Below are 15,235 nucleotides of genomic sequence, written 5' to 3'. Positions count from 1 at the left end.
CTCATCCTCTTCTAACCATCCAGTCATTGCTTATAGCAACCCCCATTGACTGAGGACAGTTCCAGAGAGGGACTGAACTGTGAGCTGTCAGCGCCAGCATCCCAGCAGCTGGCGGATGAGTACCCCAGTCTTGAAGGAGGAATCTGGTAGCACATCCACCACAACTCTGTCTGATTTAAGGCCAAAAATTACAGGGCTCAGAGCCACAACAGGCTTCTGATCTTCCACAGTCTGCTGAATGCCCCTGACAGTCCACTGAAGTGATAATGTTAAGGAAGGAAATGATGAGAAGTAATTTGCTGAGGGACCAGGTTTGCATTTTGAGCTGTCAGCAAGTAATGAAGCAAGAATGTCAATCGACAGGTGAATCAAAGTTGGGGCAGAAGGAAGGGAGGAGGAAATTTGCTCCAAAAAAAGCAATTGCTTTAATTGAGGCTTGTGATGAGATAAGTGGAGAAAGTTTGCAGCAGCCAGAGATTGCTAAGAAGGAAAAAAGTTTTCTTGCAGATGGTGGCTTGGGATGTGATAGGTGTTGTGGGACAAAATCTCAGCTGAAAAGTCAAGTCAGGAATCAAATAACAGAGAGTTATCTTATTCCTGAATAGAGTTTCAAATAAATTCTTAACCTTCAAATAAAGGATCCCTGTCTTTATATTGGCCCTAGCAATGAATACTTCTTTCTTCTTCCTTAATTACTAATTGGAAAGTGTGTAGGATGCTAAGAGATAAATATATTTAATTGTCCTATTAAAAAGGAAGAGAGGCTCTCCTTTATAGAAGCAATCGGGCACGGATTTTTCTGCCCAATGCAATGTACTCTGCTCAGAATGACCTCTGACCACTGCCTCTGTGTGTTTAAAGTAACCTATGACATTGCTCATAGAGGTGCTGCTTTCCTATTGGGGCCACTGCTCCAAAAGGTGTCTGTAACCAGGTCAAACTATTGAGATTATAAGTACATATGGAATGAAAGGGCTTTTATAATAAAAGCCCATTTCTGTGACTACGTTCAAAACTGATAAAAAATATTTCTGTCTTTAGTGTCTTCTTTGATAGTTCTTTTTCTTTCTTTTTTTTGTTTTTCTTTTTTTTGTAAAAGACACTTTTCCTTTCTGGTCTTTGAATGAATCTCAGTCTCCCTTCAGTCCACAGTGACATACTAAAAGATGCAGTAGGACTGTAGCATTACTGCGTGGCGGGCCAAGAATATATTTTCTAATTAAAATCACTCCTGAGCTGTTTGTAAATATGTCAGACTGTTCACTTATCTGCATGTCACTGACTTGTTTCTATTTCAGGAATGATCATCTCTTCTTTCTCCTCCTCCTTTCCCCCCATCTTGAAAAGTTCCATATCCTGAGTGGCCAAGATCTCTTCAAGTAGAGTGTATATGTAAAAGTTATCTTGATCTCCTAGGAAAAGTCACACATACCATTTGTTTTATCGGACAAGCATCATCTGAGAGAAAAGGAGAATGGAAAGACTGTGTAGTTTGGTTAGAATACCCTCTTTTTCACAACAGTGAGGATGGCAGTTCCCACTGTAATCATTGCTCTTAATTACTGATTGGATTAAGTCCTCTCTATTCTACCACCTAAATACTTTTAAAATTTATTCTCTGCTCTCCATTCAGAAACTACCTCAGCCTGATCCATTTTACTTACCTCCCAGGCTTTATTGCAAAACCTTTTAACTATTCCCTGTTGCCTTTCTCTTGGACCCCCTTTGTGCATCCTATACATTGTTGCCAAATTACTCTTTCTAAATTGCAGCCCTGAGTGCCTCTCACTCTGTGTCAAGTCTTTCAGTGTTTCTCATCTCCACTGAAAAATAATCGTGTTGTTTAATAAAATATACAAAGCCCTTCAGAATCTGTCTCTAGCCCACCTATGTTGGTCTTATCTCTTGCCTTTCCATCCTGCTCCCACCCTCATCTCCACTCCTTGCCTTCTGCCTTTCTTGCTCCAAAAATTCTGAGCAGCTTAGATGTTCTTCCCATTCACCACAATGATTTACACCTCAGTGCTTTTGTGCTTGTGGTTCCCACTGTCTGGAACAATCTTCTAGATGAATTGTGACACTTCAAGAAATATCTTTGTGCCAACTTCAGAAACTAAAATTTCATTCTGATGCATAGCTGCCACAGTATTTCCCCAGGCCATTTTATGAGTTATGCGGATTCACATGTTCATCCTGAAATGTGCTTTCTAAAACAAATCTTCATCTGAGACCCTATTAAACCTCTAGTTTATTTAAATACCTAGACATTCTCAAAAATTGAATTTGCATTGTCTTTGCTGCAGTATCTTCTCAGGTAACCAACCTGGTCATGTCAGATTGATGTGACATCATGTTGTTACAAACCCAGTAATCTCTAGGACAATAGAAAAGGGGCGATTACTGAAGGAAGCATGGCAGAAGACTCACTTCAGAGAACAGAACTATGCTCCTGAACTTGGAGTGACTGCTAAACCACATGGATAATTCCAAAGTAGGGAATCTCTGTAGGTTTCAGGAAGGATTTGAGCATGCGTAGCTTTCGCCAGCAGCCGAGAGAAATGGAAAGTCCCTTTAACTGGAATTTTGGAGAACTGAGTCCTCACCTCACATACAGCCTATGAGATCCTAGGGACGTCATTTGACCTCTTTGAATCATGCTGTCCTCATATGTAAAACGAGGTTTTGGGTATAAATGTTCTAAAGTTTCTTTCCAATGTTTTGATTAAATATCCATCTATCTGTATCAGATAATGTTGGTGCTCTGCCCCAATCTCTTTCATCTCTTTTCTTCATTTTTGTGGATCTCCAGCTTCAACATGCTTTCTCTTGCAATTGCGAGTACATTTTTTGCTTTCAGGAATGTTGTTCTCAGTCTACTGCTCTCTTGCCTCTGGTTGGAAAAACTCTGAGGTACATTATCCTCTCTAGATTTCTCTCACAGGCTCAGGCTCTGGCTACCTCTGTGGAAGGTCACCTGAGACTATACCCTTGTTTGGCTTCATCTTTCCCTGCCCTGCCTCCCCTCCCACCTTACTAGTTCCCCTGGGGGTACTTGCTTATTAAATCATTTACACATGAATCATTGTCTCAGGGGCTCCTTATTCTTTGAACTCAACCTAAGGTATAATTGATCTATCTATCTATCTATTTATCTATCATCTACCTTTTTTGAGTTGATTAACAAACATTTGGTTTGGGTTTGTGAGAGCCATTCTGGTTAGGGTAAAGAGAAGAAGAATGTGCTTTGCCTACTGAATTGTGCTAGATAAAGTGCTTGATAAAGATGGCTTCCGATGCAGTTCCAGTTAAAGAAATAACTACTAAAAAGCTCTCTTTATTAATGTATGGATTTTCTGTCACTGATTTTTGTCTCTCTGTGAATAGTTTGGACTGGATTTGTCAAGTAAGCATTTTATAACAGCTGTTTACTGTTTCTAGGAGTTTCATAAACAACTAGCTGGGTGGAGAAGTAACAAGGGAGAGCTATGAGTTTTCTGCCAGTATCTTCTAGTTTTTACCTCAAAAGCTATTTTTTAAAAAAATTATTTCTAATTAAATCTCATTGGAATGTGAAATGAAAACTGAAATTTGAGCCAAGAGTACCTGAAAGAGCATTTCTGGAAAAGACTTTGCTTGTGCCATCTGTACATGTGCAGAGAAAATCAAAATGTATAAGATAATAAAGATGGATGTAATTGAGCCTCAAAGTGGAAGCCTGATGCTTTACTTCAGTAATGCCCAGCTGATCACCCCAGAAGTACAGCTTGTTGCAATTTGATATCTATTGCAGACTAAGCCTTATGCACACCGTTTCTACCGAAACCGTGATGTTTGGCAAGAGTCTCCTACAATACATTGAAACAACGTATTGAAATAAATAGAATGGCATTTCCCATTCGCTTTCATGCTGTTGTTTTCTCTGCAAAATGCATTCTGGTTCCTTTTGTGAATCCTCAGATTTGATTCTACAAGCTGCTGAGAAATGCAGCACTTTTACGCCCCCACAAAAGAGAGTGTTTATACAGTCCATTGTCTATAGAAAGCTTGTGGGTGTGCGTGTGTGTGTCCATGTGATGGGACAGTTCAGTTGACATTGTACTTGCAATGTAAACTACGCTTATCGCCAATTACGTGACCACTCTATTCCCAAATCATTAAATTATAGTGTTTAAATAGAAATTAAATACCTACAATTTAATAGATAGTTAGTCAAATTAATACATACAAACTTAGTTGCTCTAAACATTAAAAATGGAAAATAGAGTCATTCACTTCCAAATGGCCGATTGCAGTGCCATGCAGTTCCAGATTTGATGAATTACATCCCAATGACACTGCTCCAGGACCAGAGATGAAATCCTTTTTTGTTAGCACGGAGGTAAGTATTATTTTCAGAAAATCAAACCCAAAAACTGTTTAGCTTCCTAGCTTATAGTCCCTGGAGACCCTACCAGCCAGGTGTCATTTGTATGTTTTATTTAAAGAAAAACATTCAGTTGAGAAATAACGTTATAAGTCTCTTTCTAACTCAACTTTATATCTCAGAGAATTATTTCCTCATTCTGTCCACACGTCAAAATTTTAAAGTTCTGTTCATTTCTATGTTTTTTCCTAGTTTGCCTTACTTCTTTTAAAACATTTAAATATTATAAGCCACTTAACAATGTATGTGGAAATAGATATAACTCAGTAATCAATATATCATCGATAATAATAATCAGTAATAAATATATAAACCCCAAAAGATTAGCTTTTGCAGTCCATTCTTTGTAATTCAAGCCAGTTCTTTGTAAGTCTTCTTGCTGGTTCACAAATGACATATGCCATTTTTATAACGTGAGAAAGTAGAGCAGTATAAATTGTACAAAGCAAGTACTGAGCACTGAAAAGTTCACTCTTTCTTAGGGAAATGAGCTGTGCATATACTGTTCAAAACAAACCTTTCAAAAAATATTATGTGGGCACCAGCCAAGCAGAGGAATTAGGGTCATTGGGAAAGAAGTGGACGTTTTTAGCCTTTGCCCTTTTTGAGGCTTACAGTCTGGATGGCAAGATAAAATTAACATGAGGAAGCAGTTTGATATAATAATTAAGAGCCTGAGTATTAGATTTAGGCAGAAATTTTTTTCAGTTCTAGTTTGACGCCTTTTCAGTTGTGCAACTTTGTGAAAGCCACTACCCTCTCTGCCTTGGTTTCCTCATCTTTAACATAGAGATGCTAATATCTACCTAATAGTGTTACTATTTTTATAAAGGTTGATGACAAGATGTATGAAAGGCATGGCAAACACTGTACGCATCTTAGTTGATAGTTGTTTTCTTTTGTTAATATTACCGATACAGATGAAATGATTTGTCTTTTTCCACTTCAGCACGCTTACCATACCATATTTGTAATTTGTATGTTTATGATTTTCTTCCTGACGAGTTGAATAGTCCCCAGATGTTTTTAGAGCAGTGGGTTTTATAAAAGATTTTATAAATCTTTATAACCCTAGAACTTAACCCAGTGGCCAGTGCTTAACAGATTCTTAATAAGTATTTGTTATCATTTTAATTGTAACAAAAGAAAAATATGCTCCAAATCAAGGATCCCAATTTTTAAAATGTCTGCTTTCAATGACTGTTTTTTCTAGAAACAGCATCCGTAGTAAGAGTACTAATTATGAGTATTTACAGTAATATATTTATTGAGTAAATGAGGCACCATATGGTGTGCTGGCTTAGATGACTCTAATTCTTTATTAATAGGTATATGGGGCTCTGGGGTAATGGTTGCTGGATCCATATGCTATTCAGGGGACAAATTTAGTGTATGGTGACCTTGCTACAGGATCAAGTAGCATAAAAAAATGAACCAAAGTGGAAGAAATGCTTAGGTTAACGCAACAAATCTGATAACTGACCGGTGTGGCAAGGACGGTTCTGTTCCAAAAATAATCAACAACATGATTAGCACTGAAGTAATGTCATGGGTTATATGTTTCAAAATTTTCCTGGTTAGCAAAATCACCTTTCAAGCAACCACATGGGGTTTTGAACCAACAGCAAAGCTCTTTTATAGAAACCCCACACTTGAGAAGCTAGCAAAGAGAAAGGATTTCTCTGTAATAGGTTTTTGGCCCAGGCTTCCATTTTCAGTTCGAAAAATCCTAAGGGAAATAAACAGCTGTCCAAATGAAATGCTGAAAGGATATCCCTGGACTAATAGGAAATTTTAGAAGGGCATCAAAGCAAATCAAATGGATGGAGATGGTGAATATTGAAGAAGCGGATATAGAAATCTGTAGCCAAAGCAAAGCTTAAGATGACCTGTTAAATATCACTTGAGATGGATGCAATATTTAAGGAAAACTGACTTCCTTCTCCTCTAAATCCTGGATGCATGTTTTACCAGCCCCTGTGCTGTTACGCTGTTTGTTATTGTTCTATCTCATTTTCTCTCCCATACTTGCTTTATTTCCTGTTCTCCTCATTCTAGGTGAGTGTATTCAGTGTCAGGGCTGGGGCCATAGAAGGCATATGGTCAAGGGCATTGCAATGAAGAAGACAAGGAATCATAGATACTCCATTAATTATTTTTTCCACCAATTTAAGCATTCCCTGTATAATGACTCAGAAAAAGGAAAAGATGGCAACAATAATGCTAAGGCTAATAAAAATAACCAACAGTTACAGAGCACTCATGAGGATCTAATCATTGTGTTGTTTGCTTAGATTATCCCCTCTAGCCTTCTTAGGCAACTAGGGAGGACACTTAGCAAGTGTTATAGGTTCTGGAAGAAACGTGGATAAACCCTAATAATTTTTTTGTTTTATTCACAAAAAGCAGATGTTTGAGATTTTGTACCTAACTTCAAGTGAAAGAAAAGACACTAATGTTGGGTCTCCACATCAAGCCTGATTTGCTGATTTTTCCTTTTCTCTTTTGTCCACCTATTTGAGAGTCTTGTAAACACAGACTTACCTTTTTGCTTCTTCATTGTATCTTCTGGTAGGCCACTGTAAGTGAGCAGGGATGCCCTAGACCTTCAGCTGCATCACGTGATCCGTGTCTGTAGGCTTGCCCTGAAAGGCCTGCATCCCTGCACTGCACTTCCCAGTGACGTTTAGTGTTTGTGGCAATCCTCCCAGTGGGGACAGAAATGAGCAGGTGAGGCCAAAGGCAGCATCTGTGACTTGCTAGGATCAGCTGGCATCGTGTGCATAATTTCCACTTCAAAGAGTTCAGACACAGCTTGGTAATAGTTCATTGCAGCGTGGGCTTGTCAACTAGTCAAAGTTATCTTTGGTACCACTTCAGTTGATGAAAAGTCATTTACAATCATATGATGTCAGAGCAGTAGAGACCCTTAGAGTTCATGTCCTTTCATATCCTCAATGCGCAAATGAGGAAACTATGACATTCATGTGTTCAGCATCTTCACTTATAATATCATTGAGCTCCTCTTATATGCCAGAAGAAGGATAAAGAGACACAAAATCATTTGGGGTTGGTGGGTTGGAAAGGCTAACATTTTTTTCCCACTTTTATTTTTTTGTTGTCCCCAGCACTTATTTTAAGTCCAGCCTATGCTAGATCTAAATAAGTATTCACTGAAGGAATAGAAGGTGCTTAATAAATGTTAGCCAGATGGCAGACTGAATGGATGAAAAAGCTTCACAGAGAAGATGATCCCGTACTGCATCTTGTGGGATGAATGAGAGTTGCCAAATATGTAGCCTCAAAGAGAGATTACAAAATTTAACCAATGTTACAGTCCAGCCAATAGCAAAGACAAAACTAGAATACTTGTCTAGTTTAAAGGTCTTTCTGTTTGAACAAACGGGATCACTTTCCAAAAGGAAAGGTTCTAAAGCATTTAAAATTGCTTAATAAAGGAGAATTTCCTTATGGTGTGCTGAATGAGGAATCTATCAGGGCAAGAAAAATCCTAAACTATCTATTACTCTTAAAAAATTCTTAGCTATTTTCAATTCTCAACATCAATTACTTCTCATTATGAAGTAAACAATTGGATTCACTACGCTCTACTCACCCTAGTTCATCCTGTCTACTGCCAGCAAATGTATGCCTTAGAATTTTTCCCCACTGGCCTTGGAGAAGTGAAAAATATTAACATAAATGGAAATGGAGTGTTTTATGTCATAGTCATCTTGTTATCCTCATTATCCGACTGTCAGGGTACTAGCTATAGAAGGAAAAGAGGAGGAGGAGAAAAGGAGTTGTTCATTATGGGGGTTAAGAGCAGCCTCAGCTCCTTGAGATGAAGGGATGAAAATAAATCCTCTGTATTACTGAAGCATGTGACTGCCATGAAATAGTGGGACCTGAATCAATATATTGCATTTACAGCAGAGAGAAAGAAAGAAAAGGATTTTCAGAGTTTATTTATCCAGCTCCTCTGAAAAATACTTATATGAACCATTGGGCTGAGAGTGTTGATTCCACTGAATTTGGCTTTTTTATTCCCATACCTTTGGAGACAGGTTGCCCCAAAGAGTCTTATCCAAAAAGCAATGTCTATCCCTTGTCTTTTGAGTGACCCACACTTGGCACTCCATCAGGTGGAAAAAATACTGATTAAAACTTTTGTTATAGGAGCCACAAATTAATAATGGTCATACCACTGCTTTAGATTTGTGGTGTCCCTCCCCTTGGATAAGTTCAATATGATTTTGTGTACATTAATTAATGCCTCTAATCACATACAAAGTATAGATAAGTCACTATCATTCTTTTCATTTTAAATATGAATCAAATAAAGACTAACATATGATGAGGATTGTGAAAATAAGCATCGTTTTATGTGTCTTAGGTTTAACAGGAATCAAAGGAGCACTAAGGAATATATGGCAGTGATAGCTATAAATGATAGTTTGAAGGGACTTTGGAAATTTCCAAGTCTTATTTTTAAGAACAAATTTTCTTAAAGATGTATTCATTTGTACCCCAAATATTATTGGGTGGCTTCTCTGGGCCAGGTATAATTTGGATCATTGAGGCTATGGTAGTGAGCAAGACAGACAGACATCTATTCTCATGGACTTGCATTCTAGTCAGTGGAGAAAGAAAAGATGTGGTAAGCACTGTGGAGAAAATATTACTGCTTATGGGATAGAGAATGATTACCAGGAATGGGGGGAAGTTGTTACCTTTGGTTATGTGCTCAAGAAAGGCCTCTCAAGAAGTTATCTTTGACTTGAGACTTGATTGATAAGAAGGAGTCACCCATGTAAAGATCTGGGGGAAGAGAAAAGAGCAAATGCAAAGGTTTCAGAAACCATTATGGCATTTACCTGTTGGAAGAGTAGAAGAAATCCCAGTGTCTGGAGGAGAGTGAGCTAAGGGGGCGTATGATACCAGGTGAAGTAGGAGAGGATGGCAAGAGCCAGATCATGGAGGACATTTGGGACCATTGTAAGGAGTTTAATTTTATTCTGAGGCAATTGGAATCCATTTGAGAATTGTAAGCAGGAGAGTGGTAAGGACTGATGGCCAATGTGTGATGGTAGATAATTCAACCTATGCCCCTATTTCAAGGGACAAGCCTCCTTACAGATCCATTTATTGATTCAGCATCATTAAATGAAAGTTTGTGAGATGACTTGCAATGTTTTAGGGTTTTAGTAATGAGTAAAACAAGTTTCTGTCTTTATTGAGTTTACATTCTACTAGAGAGAGACAGACAAAAACTAATGAAGATCACAAATAAAATACAAAGGGTTTATATGATAAAGAGTGATGAGGTGAGATGGTGGAAATTTTGCTGGATTGGAGACCTCTAGGGCTCCTTCAGTAACTAATTTCAGTTTTTGTTTTTTGTTGTTGTGATGGTTTTTTAACCCCTGAGAGTCAAGAAAGTCTTCCTTGTTTTGCCTGCCTTTCTTTCTGTTACTTTTTATTCTGCTCTCCGCATATGTAACGCACAGCCTTTTTCTGAAGACCTTATCTCAGAAAAAAAACACTTTTATCTCCCCAAACAGTAATTAATTTATTCTTTTGCTTTCTTTTCTAGAGACTCTCACTTTCCTAAACTTATCCACATTTGTTCTATTTATTCAGCCCTTTCATTATGTTTGTTGCTCTTCTATAGCCACATTAAAATTACAGAAACTTACCCTGGAAAAAAAAGTATTAACTCAGGAATATTTTATGCAGAATATAGCAGAGGACTTATTTTGTGATTCTTATAAGGAACCCCCTAATCTTCCCTCCTTCTCTCTCTCTGTCTCTTCCTTCCCTCCCTTCCTTTCTTCCTTCCTTGAACTTTTCTTAATCCAAAATACTAGGTAAATACTTTCTCTCCTTTAAAATACTTTAAAGGCAGCTTCCTCATAATGAGCTCTAGTGTATAAGTAGGTATTTCTTTTTCTATTAAGAAGCAGTGGGACAATGAAAAGAAAACATTTTTGAAGATTTTTTTTTTTTTTGCTGAGGAAATTTGCCCTGAGTTAACATCTGTGCCAGTCTTCCTCTATTTTATATGTGGGTCACTGCCACAGTGTGGCCACCAATGAGTGGTGTAGGGTTGCACCCGGGAACCAAACCTTGGCCACCAAAGTGGAGCATACTGAATTTAACCAGTAGGCCACAGGGCTGGGCCCTGAAGACTTTTTTAAAGAAAAATTTTTAGCCATAGCTCCCCCGACCTGTGAACTCTAACCCTCAGTATTATTGCTGTTTCAGGATTAAGTTCCTTTAAGAAAGAAAATCTTAGACACTATAGAAAATCTATAGTGAGAAAATGGTTTTGCCTATCTACCAGGACTTTGAAGGACCATTTTCCGCCTGCTCTCTTCCCACCACTTCTCCTGGGGTTTTCATGATGAGAAGAAAGGAGCTATGTTTGGCCACTATTTCAATTATCAAAGGAATATTTTCAAATGGATGATTTTATTAGTAGGATTTTCCTAGAAGACAGATCCTACACCAAAAATATTCTTGAGAATATAGCCGCCGGGATGTTTCTGCCAACTGTGTTAGAGTATTCGTTGGGAATATATGGCTTTGTAGAATTTTCATGTTTCCAAAAACGGCTACTGATTTTCTTAACAGAGATGTAGCAGCAATTTGCGGAAAAGGAAAACGACTTTTTAAATTAAGAACAGTTAGATGATTAATTTAGATGAATGTATTTGTTCTACCAGAGTCCAACATTTCTGTTTTCATGTATTCTTCCTTTCTTGGCAATGCTCCTTTTGGAACTATCAGAAAGTACCTGCAGACATCCCCGAAAAGTGACTATTCCACCTCTGCTGGAACACATCTGGCAATGAAATTTCTGTCACCCATTATTCTTGGTTCTACCTTCCAAAGCAGCATTGTCCTTCTTCTATATGACATCCTATGTATTTGAAGACGGCAGCCCTGTCTGGCTTCCAAGGGCTTCTGAGCTTATTCGATTGTTCCTCATACAACGGCACTTTGGGGCCTCTCTCCATCCTGGTCAGCTTTCTCTTAAGTCTGATTTTCAATGAGTGACTTAAAATGTTATGAATAAAGCTGTGCAATTATCTCAGAGTGGAATCAGACGAGGACCGCCCTCACATGAGGCACTTCCTGTGAGACCCTGTGTAATCTGGTCTCTCTTTACTTCACCAGTCTTTTTTCGCCACTCTGCCCCCTGGGCCCTTCACTCCAACCATACTGGTTTCCTTGCTGCATCTCATCAAGCCAAGCACATTTCTGACTTCAGTCCTTCGTTCTTGTTCCCCCTGCCTTGAACCTTCTTTCCTCAGAAGGCACATGACGTCCTTCCTTGCACTCAGGTCACTATTGCCATCACCTCACAGGGCTTGGCCTGCCCATCTCATTTAAAACAGGCCTCCTCCAACAAAATTATCCCCTGACCATGCTTTATGAGCACTTCAAACTCCAGACATTATATTATACATTTATTTGTTTGTTTTTTGTCTGCCTTCATTATAAGAGTATCATCTCCATTAAGGCAAGGACTTTATTACACCCAGAAAAGTACAGAGCATATAGTAGGAACTTAATAAATATTTGTTAATGTCTCAACTAATTTACTATCCACATGCAGATTATCTGTGGGCAAGGGATACAGAGTAAGATTTTTATTACATATTTAACAGTGCATGTAGCCATACACTAAAGAATTCTCTGACTCAGAAAGCACTCAAACAGCATTTGAACTTTCAGATGTTAAAGAGTAACCTGTGTGTGTATTGTGTATGTATGTGTATATGTGTGTGTAGACACACACACATATTCAGAGACATATATACGCGTGTGTGTGTGTGTGTGTGTGTGTGTGTGTATCTCTGACCAAATAGGTGGACATGTGATTTGGAGACCTGTATCTAAGCCCTTTAGGTTATAGAACCTGGAAATTGACAAAAGTGCATGAAGTGAAGGAAAGTGAGCCAACAAGACTGTTCACTGCACATGAATTTCCAAGGATACAGTTGTTCTTGAACAATCACAGTCAGTATATCAAAATAAGCGCTTTATTGAGTAGGGTAAAAGGAGTTGCTGGCGAGACTGTAAATTCTCTCCCAGAACAAATGATAACTGAGCCCAGGAGCCCTTTTGTCCTGGGGGGAGGGGGCATAAATTCCCTGAAATTGTCTGTCGCAGGGAATTGCTCTGCATTCATCATGTCTGCCTCCTGCATCATTCATGAATGTCATAAGAGTCTAAAGAATTGGCACTTCATAGTGAAGATGATTAAATAGCCATTATACTTGTCTTTCCTGCTGCACAGTGCTTTTAAAGAGATCCCATTCAGATTGTAGCACACCCCTTCCAACCCCCTCTCGTTTCTTGCCTCCCAAGTTCTCTAGCATCAGATCGAAGGAGCATTCTGTTGTCAGCTTTACACTCGTTGAGACTGCACAGATCTGCAGACTAGCACTTCAGTTTACTATTCCACTATGATGGAGACCTTAGGATTTGAAAAAAAATGCCATAAAGCTCAAAGTAGATCCTTGTCCAGGGAGTAGAGAAATTCCAGCTTTAGCTTAAATTCTGCAGTAATTGAGCTGTAACTTTTTCAGATATTTTCACTTCTCTTTGCCTTCACTACCTTGTGGACTAAGAATAATGAATCAGAACAAGACTCCTTTCTATGTGATTTGTTATGTTATGTATTCAAATGTAAGGCTTCAGATCATTATATACCCAATAAAGCATACACATGCAGCCTAAATACTGATGTAACAGAGTATAAGACATGTGGTCTGACTTCTGTCTTCTCCCCTGCAATCATTTTTTGTCATATATGCACACATATACATATTCTCTCTTTCTCTCTCATACACACATACATTTCACCTGTTCCATAGTGATTCTTACAAGCTAAACAGTATCATTAAGTGATGGAGCATAAATGGATGAATTAAAATTGATTAATAAACAAGTTTTTTCTTAAGCACTTACTTTAGAGACAGCAGAAAGAATACAGAATGGGCAGTGGACTGGAGTCAGAAGAGAGGTCTAATTTGGCTCTGCCTCTCATCAACAGTGACCTGGGACAATTCTGTAACCTCGTTGGGCCTTAGTATTTGCATCTATAGACGAGGACGTCAAATAGTGTCTCTCAAGTTCTCCTTCTAGCTCTCACACCACATGATTTTGTGTGTCCAGCATGGGACTCAGCCATCACAGGGACACAAAGAAGCACATGACATCTTCAACACCTGCAAGGAACTCATAAATTAATCATGTCCATGAAATTCCTAACTCCTGCTGGGCAACAATCTCCAGCATAACACGGGTGCTGGGTCTGCATTGTCATCTTTGACTGTGAAATATGGATAATTTTTAAAATAACGGTGTGATCTATGATCCATTATTTCCGCATAGTAAACACAAGACGTCTTTGTGCCCCTTCCGTTTGTGGGCTTCTCCCCAAAGCTTATGACTTGAGGAAGAATGTTCACTTTAAAGTAAAACTTTGGGCACATGTTAAGGGATCAAGTTAAATGGGTAAATTAGGGAAATTGGATCATCACTGGTTGTGACCAGTAAGAAGACCTCTTTCAGAGGAAATGTATTCCTTTCTTACTGAAGAAGTCATACCAGCCGTGCCTCTAGGTCACCAATTGCTTCAATGCAGGTAGATTCTTTGAGCCTTTTTTTTTTTTTTTTTTTTAAGATTTTATTTATTTTATTTTTCCCCCCAAAGCCCCAGTGGATAGTTGTGTGTTGTAGCTGCACATCCTTCTAGTTGCTGTATGCGGGACTCGGCCTCAGGATGAACGGAGAAGTGGTGCCTCGATGCGCACCCGGGATCCGAACCCGGGCCACCAGCATCGCAGCGCGCGCACTTAACCACCAAGCCACAGGGCCGGCCCCATCTTTGAGCCTTAATTTGTCCCCTGGAGGGAACCTGGAAGTGAACTCCTCCTTATCCAAGCATTCTCTGGACGTGGGAGGGCCGATTGAAATGCCAGCCTTGGCACTTTACATTCTGCTATTCCAGCCCTGTGGGTCTGATTCGTTCTTGCTGCTGGTTTAAGAGAGATTAAAAGGAGCAAAGCTGTTCTCTGAGTTTCTTGATCTGCACCGTGGCAGCCAGAGTCAGAGGAAACGGGGACAATGGGAAAGGGAATAAATCCTCGAGAGTGATGTGTAGGTGCCTTCTGGGAAGCAGACCCGGTATTCACGCAGAGGCTTCAGATACTAGGTCATTGCTTTGGAGAATGTTCCAGTGCCCAAGAAAAGCTGCCGCCTCTGTGACACAATGTGAGGCAAAAGGTGAGGCTGAGAGATAAGGACAGATAGGATATGTGGCTGAATAAAGAACTTTCAATCTCCTCTACTGAGTAGATGGACAAGTATCACATCATTTAAAAAAAAAATACCCACATCAAAAAACATCTTTCAGTCCGAGGGCACATGGGCAATCTCTGCATCGTTTTACACGACTGACTTAATCAGAAGGCCTAATCTAACAGGGAGAAGCACTGTATTAATTTAAATATGGCAGGTGCTATCTGAGTTTATCGCAAGAGCTGAAGACCAATTATCTTGTATTTTTCCATAAAATTGCATTTTCTAAAAAGAGACTGGTGTGTCTAAATAGATCCATCATAACAAATCTTCAAGCTTTGATGGACGTTGCTGCTGTTTATTTGCAGAATGTCATATCTGTACTGTTGAATCAATGCTAAAGTTATCATACTAAAACTAAGAAGAGAGCCTGGGAAATTAGTTTTTATAGACTTGCAGCAGGGGGCTTTGTGAATAAACGCATAAGGGCAGGTG

At 39.0% G+C, this 15,235-nt stretch overlaps 1 protein-coding gene across 1 annotated transcript in view; it reads left to right on the top strand.

Moving 5' to 3' along the window:
* The window catches only part of LOC101397659 (neurexin-3), a 964,554-nt gene that overhangs the window by 588,336 nt on the left and 360,983 nt on the right, over nt 1–15,235 (top strand). The window lies entirely within an intron of this gene.

This window comes from Ceratotherium simum, chromosome 24 (genome assembly GCF_057802395.1).
Source record: "Ceratotherium simum simum isolate JZ-2026a chromosome 24, ASM5780239v1, whole genome shotgun sequence".
NCBI lineage: Eukaryota > Metazoa > Chordata > Mammalia > Perissodactyla > Rhinocerotidae > Ceratotherium > Ceratotherium simum.
This window is presented reverse-complemented; position numbering and strand designations above follow the sequence as displayed.